Source organism: Chiloscyllium plagiosum, chromosome 9 (genome assembly GCF_004010195.1).
Source record: "Chiloscyllium plagiosum isolate BGI_BamShark_2017 chromosome 9, ASM401019v2, whole genome shotgun sequence".
Lineage (NCBI taxonomy): Eukaryota > Metazoa > Chordata > Chondrichthyes > Orectolobiformes > Hemiscylliidae > Chiloscyllium > Chiloscyllium plagiosum.
The window spans coordinates 66,276,643-66,292,168 of record NC_057718.1 but is presented as its reverse complement, the minus strand read 5'-3'; the positions used below and the strand labels follow the sequence as shown (position 1 = coordinate 66,292,168).

General features: G+C 41.7%; 1 protein-coding gene across 6 annotated transcripts in view; it reads right to left on the bottom strand.

Annotated features, from left to right (window-relative positions):
- Nucleotides 1–15,526, bottom strand: part of LOC122552912 (rho guanine nucleotide exchange factor TIAM2) — a 370,627-nt gene that overhangs the window by 300,990 nt on the left and 54,111 nt on the right. The window contains exons 1-2 of one of the 6 annotated variants that reach the window (XM_043696132.1): nucleotides 14,307–14,549; nucleotides 13,989–14,084 (exon numbers count right to left, since the gene is read on the bottom strand). The exons of 3 other annotated variants lie outside the window; for them this stretch is intronic. The gene's annotated coding sequence lies outside the window, so the exon portion shown is untranslated. Of the gene's footprint in view, nucleotides 1–13,988; nucleotides 14,085–14,306; nucleotides 14,550–15,526 lie in introns of those variants that run through there. 2 more of the 6 variants (XM_043696133.1, XM_043696134.1) reach the window with 2 other exon arrangements.

Genomic DNA, 15,526 nt, shown 5'->3' with positions numbered 1-15,526 from the left:
CCACACTGCCAAGAGTCCTATCCTTAATCCTGTACTCAGCTTTCAAATTCGACCTTCCAAAATGCATCACCTCGCATTTATCCAGGTTGAACTCCATCTGCCACCTCTCAGCCCATCTCTGCATCCTGTCAATGTCCCACTGTAGCCTACAACAGCCCTCTATACTGTCAACGACACCTCCAACCTTTGTGTCATCTGCTACCTTGCTGACCCATCCTTCAATCCCCTCATCTAAGTCATTAATAAAAATTACAAACAATAGGGGCCCAAGGACAGAGCCCTGTGGAACACCACTCACCACTGACTTCCAGGCAGAATATTTTCCTTCTACTACCACTCGCTGTCTTCTGTTGGCCAGCCAATTCTGTATCCAGACAGCTAAGTTCTCCTGTATCCCATTCCTCCTGACCTTCTGAATGAGCCTACCATGGGGAACCTTATCAAATGCCTTGCTGAAGTTCATATACACCACATCCACAGCTCGACCCTCATCAACTTTTCTAGTCACATCCTCAAAAGAACCCAATAAGGTTTGTGAGGCATGACCTGCCCCCCTCAAAGCAGTGTTAACTGCATTTAATCAAGCCATGCTCTTCCAGATGGTCATAAATCCTATCCCTCAGAATCCTTTCTAACACCTTGCAGACGACAGACAAGAGACTTACTGGTCTGTAATTGCCAGGGATTTCCATATTTCCTTTCTTGAAGAGGGGAATTACATTTGCCTCTCTCCAGTCCTCAGGTACGACTCCAGAGGAGAGCGAGGATTCAAAGATCTTCGCAAGTGGCAAAGCAATCGCATTTCTCGTTTCCCAAAGCAGCCTGGCCTGGACCACTTTAATGCATAAAGTGAAAATCCGAATTATCTACTTATCTGAAGCTCTCCCTCCTACACCAGCTGCGCAGCCACGTGTTAAGCTGTGCCCGCTCCCTGTTCCTCGCCTCGCTATCTCATGGCACCAGTAGTAAACTAGAGAACACTACTCTGTTCGTCCTGCTTTGCAGCTTCCATCCTAACTCCCTGAAATCACTTTTTATATCCTCAATCCTTTTCCTGGCTATATCATTAGTGCCAATATGTAACACGATTTCTGGCTGTTCGCCCTCCCCTTTTGGAACCTTATGCACCCGATCGGAGACGTCCCGGACCCTGACACCAGGGAGGCAACATACTTTCCGGGAATCCCGATCCTGACCACAAAATCTCCTATCGATTCCCCTAACTATCGAGTCCCCTACCACGAGTACTTTTCTATTCTGCACCCTTCCCTTCTTTGCCACATGGTCATGCTCAGTGCCAGAGAAGTGACTGCTATGGCTTTCCTCTGGTAGGACATTCTTCCCCCCCCCCCCCCAAGCAGTATCCAAAATGGTATACTTATTGCTGAGGGGAACGTCCGCAGGGGATCTCAAAGGGAATAAGGCAAAAAATGGAAAATTAGACCGATTAACCTAACCTCAGCCATGGATAAGATTCTAGATACCATTGTGAAGCATGAGATTTCTGATTGTCTTATGTTGCCATACTTCAGAGTAAAGTCAGCATGTTTTCCTCAAGGGGAGGTCATGCCTGACAAGGCAAAAAATGGAAAATTAGACCGATTAACCTAACCTCAGCCATGGATAAGATTCTAGATACCATTGTGAAGCATGAGATTTCTGATTACTCTGAAGTATGGCAACATAAGACAAAGTCAGCATGTTTTCCTCAAGGGGAGGTCATGCCTGACAAATCTGTTAGAATTCTTTGAGGAAGTAATGAGCAAGTTAGACCAAGGAGAGCCAATGGATGTTATCTACCTGGGCTTCAAGAAGGCCTTTGACAAGGTAGCACACAGGAGGCTGCTGAGTAACATAAGGGCTGATGGTGTCAGAGGCAAGGTGTTAGCACAGATGGAAGCTTGGCTGTCAGTCAGAAACCAAACAGTGGAGATAAAAGGGTCTTTCTTAGAATGGAAACCAGTGACAAGTGGCATTCTGCAAGGCTGTGTTGGGACCACAAATTTTCACTTTATGCATTAATAATCTAGATGAAGGAACTGAGGTCATTCTGGCTAGGTTTGCGGATGATACAAGCGTAAGTAGAAGGACAGGTAGCATTGAGGAGGCAGGGAGACTGCAGAGGATTTAGACTAGTTAGGAGTGGCAGATTTGAGTACAACATAGGAAAGTGAGAGGTCATGTATTTTGGTAGGAGGAGGAGACATGGACTATTTTCTAAATGGGGAGAAAATTCAGAAGTCTGAAGTGCAAAGACAATGGGAGTCCTAGTCCAGGATTATCTCAAGGTAAACTTGTAGGTTGAGTCAGGAGTTAGGAAGGCAAATGCAATGATGGCATTTATTTTGAGAGGACTTGAAAGCAAGTATGTACTTCTGAGGCTCTAAAAGGCTCTGGTCAGACCATATTTGTGCAGTTTTATGTCCCATATTTTGAGGATATACTGGCCCTGCAGTGTGTTCAGAGGAGATTCACGAGAATGGTCCCAGGAATGAAAAGGTTCACATGAGGTACAGTGGAGGTCTTTGGGTTTATAATCAATGGAAATTAGAAGGATGAAGTGGGATCTAATTAACACAATCAGAATTCTGAATGGCCTGGAGAAAGTAGAAGTTGGGAAGATGTTTCCACTGGGGGGAAAGACTCGGGCCCAAGGGCACAGCCTCAGTAACAGGAAGACCTTTTAGAACGGAGAAAAAGAGAAACTTCTTCAGTCAGAGAGAAAGTGGTGAATCTATGGAATTATTTGCCACAGAAGGCTGTGGTGGTCAGGTCACTGAGTATGTTTAAGACTGAGATAGATAGGTTCTTGAGTATCAAGGGTTACAGGGAGAAAGTGGGACAATGGGGTTGAAACACTTATCAGCGATGATTGAACGGCCTAATTTCTGCTCCTATGTCTAATGGTCTTACGGTCTAAATACATGGATAGGAAAGTTTATGGGCCATATGCATGGAAATGGCATTAATGTTGCTGGACGTTTTGGTCAGCAGAGACCAGTTTGGGCCAAAAGGCCTATCTCCGTGCTGTAGAACTCAATAAACCTTTCGGTCATAGAGATGTACAGCACGGAAACAGACCCTTCGGTCCAACTCGTCCATGCCGACCAGATATCCCAACACAATCTACTCCCACCTACCAGCACCTGGCCATATCCCTCCAAACCTTTCCTATTCATATACACATCCAGATGCTTTTTAAAATGTTGCAATTATGCTAGTCTCCACCACTTCCTCTGGCAGTTCATTCCATGCATGCACCACCCTCTGTGAAAAAGTTGCCCCTTAAGTCTCTTTTATATCTTTCCCCTCTCATCCTAAACCTATGCCCTCTAGTTCTGGACTCTCCACCCCAGGGAAAAGACCTTGTCTATTTATCATATCCATGCCGCTCATGATTTTATAAACTTCTATAAAGGTTACCCCTCAGCCTCGGACACTCCAGAGAAAACAGCACCAGCCTATTCAGCCTCTCCCTATAGCTCAAATCCTCCAACCCTGGCAACATCCTTGTAAATCTTTTCTGAACTCTTTCAAGTTTCACAACATCTTTCCGATAGGAAGGAGACCAGAATTGCATGCAATATTCCAACAGTGGCCTAACCAATGACCTGTACAGCTGCAACATGACATCCCAACTCCTGTACTTAATACTCTGACCAATAAAGGCAAGCATATGAAGTGCCTTCTTCACCATCCTATCTACCTGTGACTCCACGTTCAAGGAGCTATGAACCTGCACTCCAAGGTCTCTTTGTTCAGCAACACTCCCTAGGATCTTACCATTCAGTGTAAGAGTCCTGCTAAGATTTGCTTTCCCAAAATGCAGCACCTCACATTTATCTGAATTAAACTCCATCTTGCACTTTTCAGCCCATTGGCCCATATGATCAAGATCCTGTTGTACTCAGAGGTAACCTTCTCCAATTTTGATGTCATCTGCAAATTTACGAACTATACCTCTTATGCTCACATCCTAGTCATTTATATAAATGATGAAATAGTGGACCTATAGCACCGATCCTTCACAAACCTGACTGCCCTAGTTGACCTAATGTCTTCGCCTGTTCCTGTCCACCATACGTCTCTTCATGTCTTGACACTATCTTGTCCCCCTTGGTCCAGGAACTCCCCACATACATTCGGGACACCACCTACATCCTCCACTTCCTCAATGACTTTTATGTTATCAGCTCCCAATACCTCATCTTCACTATGGACACCCAAGTTCCTGTACACATCCATCCCCTTTGGCAAAGGCCTTCAAGCCCTCCATTTTTTCCTCTCCCACCAACCCAAACAGTGCCCTTCCACCAACACACATTCAATTGGCAGAACTAGGCCTCACCCTTACAACTTCTCCTTCAAATCCTCCCACTTCCTTTAGACCAGAGGGGTAGCCATGGGCACCTGCATGGGCCCCAGCTATGCCTGCCCACTGACTCCCACTACCTGGACTACACCTCCTCCAACCCCTGCACCCTCTTCTGTAAAAACATTATCCCTTACTCCTAATGCTTCTGCTGTATCTGTTGTCAGAAGGAGAAATTAGACACCTGGACATCCCAGATGGCCTACTTCAAGGACTGCAATTTCCCCTCCCACGTGATCAACAAACAGCGTATCTCCACGTCCCGCCTCAACCCTTGAACGCTACTCCTCCAATTGCAACAAGGTAAACCTCCCCCCCCGGTCCTCACTTTCCACCCCACTAATCTCCAGATACAGTGCATTATTCTCCATTATTTTTTACAATCAGACCCCAAAGATATATTTTCCTCCCCACCCTTGCGTTCCACAGCTTCCGCTCCCTCAGTGACTCCGTTAGGTCCATGCACCCACCCACCAAACAACCCTCCACTGTCAGCACCTTCCTTTGCCATCACGAGGTGTAAAACCTGCACCCACACACCCCGCCTTCATCTATGTCCAAAGGCGCCAAAGGATCCTCCCACATCTGGCAGAGATTTCCCTGCACATCCAAACACCTCATCTACTGTGTCCATTGCTCTTGACATGGTCTCCTCTACACTGAGGCAGGATGCCAACTGGCAGAACGTTTCAGGGAACATCTTTGGTATACACACCAAACAACCCCACCACCCTGTGACTGAGCACTTCAACCCCACCCCCTCCCCCCTCCCCCAAGGGCATGCAAATCCTGGGCTGCCTCTACCGCCGAATCCAAGCCACCGGATGATTGGAGGAAGAATACCTCATCTTCCACCTTGGGATCCTCTGTCCATATGGCATCAACTTCATTAATTTCCTAATCGCTCCTCCACCCCACGTCATCCCAGATCCAACCCCCCAACTCTGTACTGCCCTCTTGAACTGTCCTACCTGTCCATCTTCCTTGCCAAGTGTCCACTCCACCCTCCCATCCAACCTATCATTCCCCCACCTGCATCCAACTATTGCCTTCCCAGCTACCTTCCCCCCTCCACCATCCTATTTATCTCTCAGCCCATTTTCCTCCCCTACATTGCCGATGGAGGGTTTATGCTCAAAATGTCAACTCTCCTGCTCCTCAGATTCTGCCTGACCTGCTGTGCTTTTTCAGTGCCACACTTTTCAACTCTAATCTCCAGCATCTGCAGTCCTCAATTTCTGCCAAGGTAGTGTATTAAAATGCCAAGTAACTGGAAGGTGGGATTCATTCATTTTGAAAGAGCAGAGGTGATCTCCAGCCATCCAATCTGGATCTGTCTCATTTTGTTTATGTAACAGAGACAACAGTGCGAGTGGTGAATACAGCAGACTAGGTTGAAGGAATTATTGTAAAGTGCTGCTTTACCTCAAGAGTGTGTAGGGCCCTTGGACCATGAGGAGTGTGGAATTAAAAGGACAAGTGCTACACGTTCTCTTGTGACATGGAAAGGTGCCGGGGGAGGGCAAACATATTAGGAGTGGACCAAGATATCAGAGCAACGGTTCTTGCAAAATTGCTGATAATGGAGAGTTAGGGAAGGTGTACTTGATGGGGGCATCCTACTGGGGGTGGTAGAAATGGCAGAAGATGATCCTTTGAATGTGAAGGTTGATGGGACAGAAAATGAGGACGGGGGGAACTCTTGCTCATCAAGGAAGGAAAAGACAGGAAATGCGACAGACATATCAGCCATGATTGAATGGTGGAGCAGACTCAAATAGGCCAAGTGGCTTAACTCTACTCATACATCTTATGGTGTTATAGACCTAGCTGAGGGCTCCATCATCCACTGGGACAAGGAATCTTTGGATAAGGAGAAAGGAGGACATATGAGAGGCATCCCAGTGGATGATGACGACATCATCACAACAGATGCAGCAGAAATACATATTTAAGCAAATTTGTAGTTTAAACAAAATCAGTTTTTCTGAACTAGATTTTTTGGCCTAGATTAGTATTTAAGATTACTGAATCTAACCTGTAAATCTACAGAATGTCAAAACCATATTTATTAATTTTTCTGTACTGTTGATTACGGACTGAAATTGGTAAAATTTGTTTTAAAAACTAAGGATTGTGGAAGGGATTGCTGCATTTTTTTTTAAAAAGCACGCAACCAGATCTTACTTCAAGTGCTGTTTGCACTGCTGTTTGTTCAACCAGTGCAGAAATTTGGTTGCAGCACACTGGTACCAGCACGTGTCCACAAATTGTGACATGGCCATCAGTAGCTGCTTGGTCTGAGGAGTGTTGAGCAGTTGTCAATGATCTTTTGCCTGCTCTGCCAATAACAATGGGATTGGCTGCAAGGTAACTGAACAGCTTGTGAATGTAAATGACTTGGTCAAAAACTTCTGGAAGGGAAACTGGTGTCCTTTTCTCTGCAGTTTTAAATAAAAAGCTAAGCCTGAAGACCACCAATTTATTCCCCTCACCAATTATGTAAGCTGTGTCAGTGATCACATGTATGAACCAGTCACTGTGCCTCCTGAACATATACAGAGGACAGAGATTGAGCAGCAGCAGATCCGAGCCAGCCAAAGGATCATCTCTATGAACATAGTGGAAAAAGAATAATTGAACTGTCTTCCTAGTTTTTCCCTCTACCCATAACACCTTTTTCTTTGCCTGTGTGCACACGCAAAGGGAATTTTATAAAGTGGTTAGAGATTAACTAGTAGAGTTATATATCAATTGTTCATAACGTTTACCTATAGCAAGAATCGATTTATTTGTAAGAAGTAGGAACAATTATTGAGTAGAGAAACCTGGCCCATACTTTCTGCCAACTTTGGTCTACAAACAGGTAGACTGAAGAAATTTTTCACAATTCCGTAACACATTTAACTTTTGTGACAAGCCCAGGAATAGCAGGGCTTAATTTCCAGGGCTTTACCCCTGTATGACATGACAAGAAAAAATGTTCAGTTTATCATGCAAATCATGAAAAAGAAATATTACATTGTATTAACAACAAAGCATGCACTCAACCAAAAACAGCTTTCATTAATGCAACAGCTTCTTTCCTTATGACCTTGAGTGTTAAGCGCCTTCTGATAGCAACATGGAAAATACCCATGTTACAGCAAATGGAAACTGAGCTAAAATTGCTACCAGTTAAAATGTCACAACCAATTCTAAGCCATTACAATGATCAGGAGACCTTCATTCTTATTTTCTATGCTGGAAAGAAACTGGTTCTCTGACTGCCATCCTTTCATTTCAATGTACTGTGGCATCCAATTCTTAAATAATTTTAATTCTTACTTTTGAAACACGATTTTTTTCAAAAAGGTCTTCAAGAGTGACAGATTGTACAATTCTTTTTCTGTTACAATATTTGAACATCACAATACTGCATTACATTAATTGATAAACCTGTATCCATGGCACAAGCCTGGAATTATTTATATGGCAAGGTCTTGCCCCCAACTAATCCATAAAAGGCGGAAAAAATAAATCAGAATAGCAGCCACACACTGGGTCAGCCACTACACCTCCCATATAAAGTTACAAGAGCAGCAATGGCAGGCCTAAGAATATGCACCTTTCTCATCTCAGTATCTGGGAATGTGAGGGAGAGAAAGGAAGAGAAATTATTGCAGGTGACATTCCAGCACTTTATTGCTCATTAAAATCTGGAATAATTCTTTTGTCTGCATTCAGTTAATATCTATCCTTATCTTCAAGGATTTATATACAAATGCAAGACAAATCCATTCAGGTTCTTTTTGATATTGTCATAATCCTCTTGCACTTACATTTACTCACTTTAACAGCTTTCTCTTTATATACAGAGTGGTCGCTCTCTCTCTCTCTCCGCAACATCACCTTTGTGTTCCTAATCATGCTAATATTCCCGAGATAATCTCAGTAAATACTTTAGGAGTTGAGGATAAACGTAAGTAGTATACATTTCGCACAGACTCGACACAGGCATAATGCCAGGAGAGAGAAGAGTTGCACATGGTAAACCTGTATAATCCCCATCACAACACACACCTGAGGAATTGCCAAGGGAATCGAATTTTCTGCTGGGCAATTTCTCCATGTCCCAAACATTCAAGGTTTTGGTAGAATTCTACTAAAATTGCTCAGTCGAACTCTCAAGCAGCTATTTAACAGAACCCATACTTATCACACCACCCCCCCCCATTAATCCATCACTTTCCGCTCAACTCGATATCTGATACTCTGGAGCCAACACCGCAATTCCCACTGCCGGACTGGATGACACCTTATTCCCTTCTACAGCCAAGTGTACAATGTGCCAAACCTCAGCCAAACAACTCAGTCCTCTGCAGTCAGAGCCAAACTGCGCCCCCCCCCCCCAATCCCACCTTGCTGGCAGATCTTGACCAATTCCCCTGCCATACTCAACCAGTCCCAATAATACCTAATGCTGGACTCCAAGCCCAGTCTGCTCTCTTGCCCTCCTATGCTGGACCCAACCCTTTCACAGCACACAACCCCCTTCACCAGACCCAATCCCCAAACTCTATGGCATCCTACCTTCCAAGCACTCTACACATTTCACACCTAATGAACCTGCACCATATGCCTAACCAATGGCATCCAACTCCTGGCACCTTACCCTTCCCTAGCTGACCTGGTACCCAATCACCCGTATCCTTCTAACACCCTACTCTCCCAGCAGCTGAACATTACACTGACCTTTTGTACGTATGGTTGACAGCAGCAATAAATTGGCAGTCAGAACATTTACATTTCAGAATGTGACAGCTGACTGCTGCAAAAAAAAGAGTAGTCTCCTTTCCCCTGACAATTCTATGCCATGAAGCAAGTGTCAGAAATGGAAACAACTCCACATTTCTGAGTGGAATCTCCTATCAGAATGCAGAGCTCCCATCCTCGTATAAGAAAACGAAAGGCCAAAGGTTGCAGTCTGCATCAAGTGGCATCTCTTCAAAATATGGCCCAACATTCCTGCATTTCAGCCCCTTTTAGAAACTCTGTAAAGAGGCATGTACAGGTCAACTATCTCACACCTACTGTTTGCACCATGTTTTAAAAAAACTATTCAACTATTAGTACATTTAACCACTTAGCTTTAAATAGACTAGAGAACAAAGTGACTTAGCAATATCAAAACAATTTCTGTAGAGATGTGTTTTTCAGGCTTGTGTCTTATCCAGCATCACACTACTCAAATGACGACGTGAAAGAATGTAGCCCAAAAACTGCTTCAGAGAGTTGGAGGGCCTTCTCGACCTAATGCAATCAGAAATTGATGAGGCCATCGGCAAGCCTTCACCTGGAATTAAGACATCATTGGACAGAAGTCCAGGGAAAGTTTCTGGCCAATCTGAAGCCAGCACAGGCGACTGTGGCTGATACCAGCACAGCCAGCCAAGATCTTGGAAGACGTGAAAGTAATGCAAGTTGCAGTGGGATGGGCAGTAAGAGGTGTGCGTGTGCATGCGAGTGTGCGCATGTCGGGTGGGGGGGGGGGGGCATTAAGACTATTGGCTTTCAGAAGATAACCCATGCCTTATGCCCAGACCATCAAGCAGGTACTTAATTTTGAAAAGCAGAATGACCTTCCCGGGGTGGGAGGGGGAAGCTACCTACAAACTTCCACCTGTCAGGCACATAATATGGCACCAAGCTCATCTGTAGCCGAGTGTATCCCAGTGGCAGTGAACTGAGATCCTTACATAGCAACAGGGAACGGCAGGCGTCTGTGAACTGTAGAGTTTCTTATCCCAAAACAAATTCCGGCAGAGTTGAGAAGACAATGGGGTTTGGGTAAGCCAACACCCAAGCTAATTCAGTCCCTTTCCTATCTCCAAAATCACCACTTGCAGAAGCAAAAGATTCCACCCATGTGTTCTTTCTGTAGATGCAGACTGACTTGCATATTATGGTTTGGAGAAGCCAGTGTTGGACTGGGATGGACAAAATTAAAAATCACAACCCCAGGTTATAGACCAACTGACTTATTTGGAGTCACTAGCTTTTGAAGCGCTGCTTCTTCATCAGGTAGTTGATGAACCACCTGATGAAGAAGCAGCGCCTCAAAAGCCAGCGCCTCCAAATAAATCAGTTGGTCTATAATCTGGGGTTGTGAATTTTAACTTTGCATATTATGTGTAGCTTTTCCTGTTCTTCATTAACTATTTAGGTTCTTCTAAAAATTCAATGTACGATATGCTATCAAAGTAAAAATGCTTTCAAATGGCTTCAATTTGCATTATAAAAATCACAATTTCTTTAAAAGCAATGCACTTCTTTCACACCGCAAATTACAGCCCATTTATGCTTCTAATCTGGTCTCCTGCAGCATCAGAAAAATCACAAAATGTACAGTAGATGCAGTGCAAATCTAGTGTGCATTCTCAAATTGTTTAGTAGTTGTGAAAATAAATTAGAGATCCTGGGAGCTTCAGGGAAGTACTTAAATGAAGATGAGAATAAAATGCTGCCTTGCCAGCAATGCCCATGAAAGAAAAGTTGAAGTTAACCAATGATATGGGGCTGGATGTGGGCTATTCTTTCAGTGTGCATGCAATCGCCAAGTTAGTCAAATAGGCATAACTAAGCAATGAGAGCTGGACAAGGTGTGTATTCAATATTATTTTTAGATTATGCAGTTATTTCAGTTTTGATTTTATATACTTTCAAAACTTTAACACATTATTTTTCATAAGTGGTATTAAAATGCAAGTCAGCTGTTACATAACTGTTTCCAGAGTGTTTTTCATTCCCTCGCTGAAGGTGTTAATTCTTACTGAATACTGAGGCAATAGTGCAAGCAGTCCAGGATTTCACTCTAGCACTTTCAGGTCTATATTAGCCTACTGATACACCCACTGGAATTATAATACATCTATAACATATGATAAATCTTGCATCTCTGCACACAGTCTGTCAATTTCGAACATTATAAATTCCTAGAACTATATTTACAGGGAGATGGGGGATGTTGAACTTCAGTGATTACAGTGACGAGTAAAGCTCTGCTTGTTCTCCTTAGTAGTAGTTAGGGTAGATTTAAATAGTGGTGTAAGATTAAAAATAAAGAAGCAACTGTGATGAGATTTCCAGAACCTGCAGTAATCTTTTAATTATGACACAGATTTAAAGCAAATGGCAAAAGAATCCAAGAACAATAGATTTGTAAACTGGTAATAAAAAACTACAATCCTGATGATGGACAAGCGATTGAACTATCTTAGCAAAAATGCTACTAAAATCTTATTTTATCACTGAGAAGCTCATCTCAGTGAATAGTTGTTTATGCATTTCAAAAATAAGAATTGAAAAAGCAGCCTCTATTCCTGCCAGAGATATATCTAACTTTTAGATTGTTAAAAAGTAGGATGATGACTGTAATAGAAAATATAAAGAGAGGACATGGCTTTATGTTTCAATTGTGATTTTACAAAATTAAAATTAGCCTAGTCTTAAGATGTAGAATAAAAGTGCTTGGAAGCTCCTCTTTAAAACAAAAGTACTGTTATTACTAAATCCACAGTTTCAGAAATAAGATGTAGAGATGTGCTACAGATTACTGTATTCCACAAGTTGTGATGTCTTTTCATCTCTTTTTTCTCAATTATTTTCCCTCTGCGTGGTTCTTAACACCAGATTGTAGACTGCAGTAAACAGCAACTATGTTGTCAAGCCAAAAGTAAAATATCGTGGATGCTAGCAGTCTGAAAAAAAAATCAGAAAAATACTGGATCATGAGGGGCACGGATAGGGTAAATAGACAAGGTCTTTTCCCTGGGGTGGGGGAACTAGAACTAGAGTCATAGGTTTAGGGTGAGAGGGGGGAAAACGTAAAAGGGACTTAAGGGGCAACTTTTTCACACAGAGTGGCGCAAGTATGGAATGAGCTGCCAGAGGTTGTTGGAAGCTGTTGCAATTACATCAAAAGGCATCGAGATGGGTATATGAATAGGAAGAGTCGATAGAAATGTGGGCCAAGAGCTGGCAAATGGGACTAGATTAGGTTAGTATATCTGGTTGACATGGACGAGTTGGACCAGAGGAACTGTTTCTGTACTGTATGACTCAATGACTCACCAGTTCAGGGATCATCTGTGAAAGACAAAAATATGATGTTGCACTTTGATGCTTTTGCAAAGAAGAGAGTGACTAAGTGCATCGTTCATGTTAAACCAAGACTGTGTGGAAGTGTGTACACATTTGGATTCACTGTTGTATGCATTACATTGTTAATTTTGGTATAATTATCACAATCATGTTTATTTGTACTAAAATCTATTATATTAGTTTATTCCTCAAGCATATTTGGCCGTACCCCGATAAAATTTCCATTGCCATGTGTGGCCATTAGGCTGAAAAACACATTCATTGCTTCCACAAGCGCAGTGCTGACATATATTTGGAGCATTCAAGTAGTTTTGGAATACACATTATACACAGATAGCACAAACATACAGCAAATCATGTCAAGATATTACATTTACCTCCAAGGATACGTCCATGAAGACTGCCTACCTGAAAAAGCCACATAAAGCTCCTATCTGCATTGAGTTCATCCATCCACTCAAACAAAAGTGGGAACTACCTTTTGAAACATGTTGATGACTTCCTTCTCAAAAGGTACAAAGACCAAAATTACACATTAATTCAAGCTCAAAATGCTACTTTATTTGGTACAATAGATAAACCTCAACCTCAAAAAAAATTTATACAAAGATTATGATCATAAATCTAGATGTTAAGAGTACCTGCATGTGATGTGCATGTTAGTTAATACAAATCTAACTGTTCTCTTGGTCAAGAAATCAAGTTAATAGGATTTAATACATTGATGTTGCAAAACTCAAGAGAATCATTTTATCTGCAACATCCATACGCAAGGCAACACTGGGAACTAAAAACTTAATATATATATATGCCATAGATATCACACAGATGCACATTAGAAAATTATAATCATATCATACACTTATCTCTCAAAGTCAAAGGATGGAAAAAACCTTGAACAGCACACCTGCAATTCTCCACTACATATTGCAAATGGCAAAGAAACTACTTCCCTTGTTTCAACAGGCAGATGAGTGGCAAGATCATGCAACAATCCAAAAGTTATTTGTTATTTCCTTTGGAACTTGTGAGAGTCTCTCTCTCTCTCTCATGCACACACTTTGCATGAGAGGCATAAGAAAGATGTGTTTCACTAAAACTATAAGTGGAACAAATTCCAACAGAGTTTCAATTCAATTTCATAGATAGAATCATTCCAGAAGCCCACTTATACAATTGTTGATTTGGATTACATATCATAAATCAGTACTTCATGAAACTTCTTTTGTATAAAATAAATCTCATTGTTCAACTGTCACAAGCTGGAACAGTTCAATATTGAAATTAGGCTTTTAAACTGGAAGGACACAAGTCTACCCATGCCAAAACCACCAATCTGTGTAGTTTTTAGTTACAAGAAAAGTTATGCATTTTCAGAATATGCAACCCATAACAACTTTAAGACAGCAACAGCTAAATATAGACACTGAAACATTTGTAAAGCAGTTTAAAGAGAATTCAAAATAACACTTACTTCTGTATCAAAAGTTGCTCACACCAACATCTCCCGTGTGTTTTAATGCATCCCAGTGGCTAGACACTTCATAAAACAGTTGTTCAAACTCCAACCCTGTTTCCACAAAGCAAAAGTGAATGTGCTCCATTGTTTTCACTGTATTAATAAACCTCACTTAATTGACTTCCCTGGCCAAGTTCATTGTTCACAGAAAATGTTCCTGTCATGTTAGCAGTCTGTTAAATAGTACATGGGTTTGCCAGCCTCATAGAAATCATGCAAAAATGCACAAAATATAAACCTTATAAAGCAACACAAATAAAATTAGATAATTACCTGAAAAATCCAATACAGGCACCATTAAGCTAACAGTACAAGTTTAGTTTGCTTTCAACAAGTTACTGCCAACACACTGGAAAAAGTAGGGTGGAACTCTGTCCCCCTCTCTAGAATGTTTGTGTTGCCAAATCCTTGAGTGGTCAATTGATAGGAGAGCCAGCGACACACTTGCTGCCTCATCAGGTGTCTAAACAGCAGCACTGCATAGCAACTTCCAATTGTACAATTAAACATCGTACCAAGAGTACTGCTACTGCTAAACCCTACCCTCAAACAGTGCAACCAATGTCTGACCCACCTATTGATAAAGTTACGTACTGAAATCAGTGAGATAATCATTGCACACAGCTGCTTGGCATTTGCCATAAAGCAGCAGCATTCAGCAACTACAATTAAGACAAGAGATGCAAATGGTGTGTTGTGGTGCAAATTACAAAAGGAGTTCACAAGAGAAGAAAAATTGTGAACTAAAAATAAAGATGGGGTATTTTGTGGCTACAAATTTCATGCATTTGCCTTGCGCTTTAGTGAACAATTAGTCAATGGCCAATTAAAATGTCATTAGTAGAGACTAGCAGGTGCCTGCCAGTAAGTGAGCCAACAGCTTTGTCTTAATGAACAGAAATGCAAAAGAAAAATTTCTGCTTGGCTTAAAGCAAACAATAAAGTGATATGCATTCACAAACTTTTGCACTAATTTAAACACCCTTCAGCATAACAGCAGGGATAAGTAGCATACTGCCCTAATCAGTTTAAAGCAAAGAAACCACTCATGCCATTTACACTGTGATGGACATTTACATAAATTAAGTGCATTTTTGAAAAGTGAAAATGAAGTACAATAAGCAAAGCACAAGCTATATAAAAGCTTTTAAATTTTGCTGAATGGTCAAAGATAACATATTACAAACTGGAATAAACAAGTTTATATGTATTTTACAATCATTTTACAACTACTTCAGTGCCTTTGGAATCAACCTAATTAAAGTTATACTTTGTAGGTAGCATGTGAATTGTACTAGGAGCAAAGAGTGAAAGCCTTTGCAGTAAACAAATGATTAGCACATACATGTTAAATCACTGACAAAGGAAGGAACTGCATAATAAGAAAACAATTTATTGTAGTGTGGATCTTGTATTATGTTTGTAGTTCACTGGAAACATAAATAGAACATGAGGTAGACTAAGGGTAAACTTGAAAGGGAATACTTCATGCA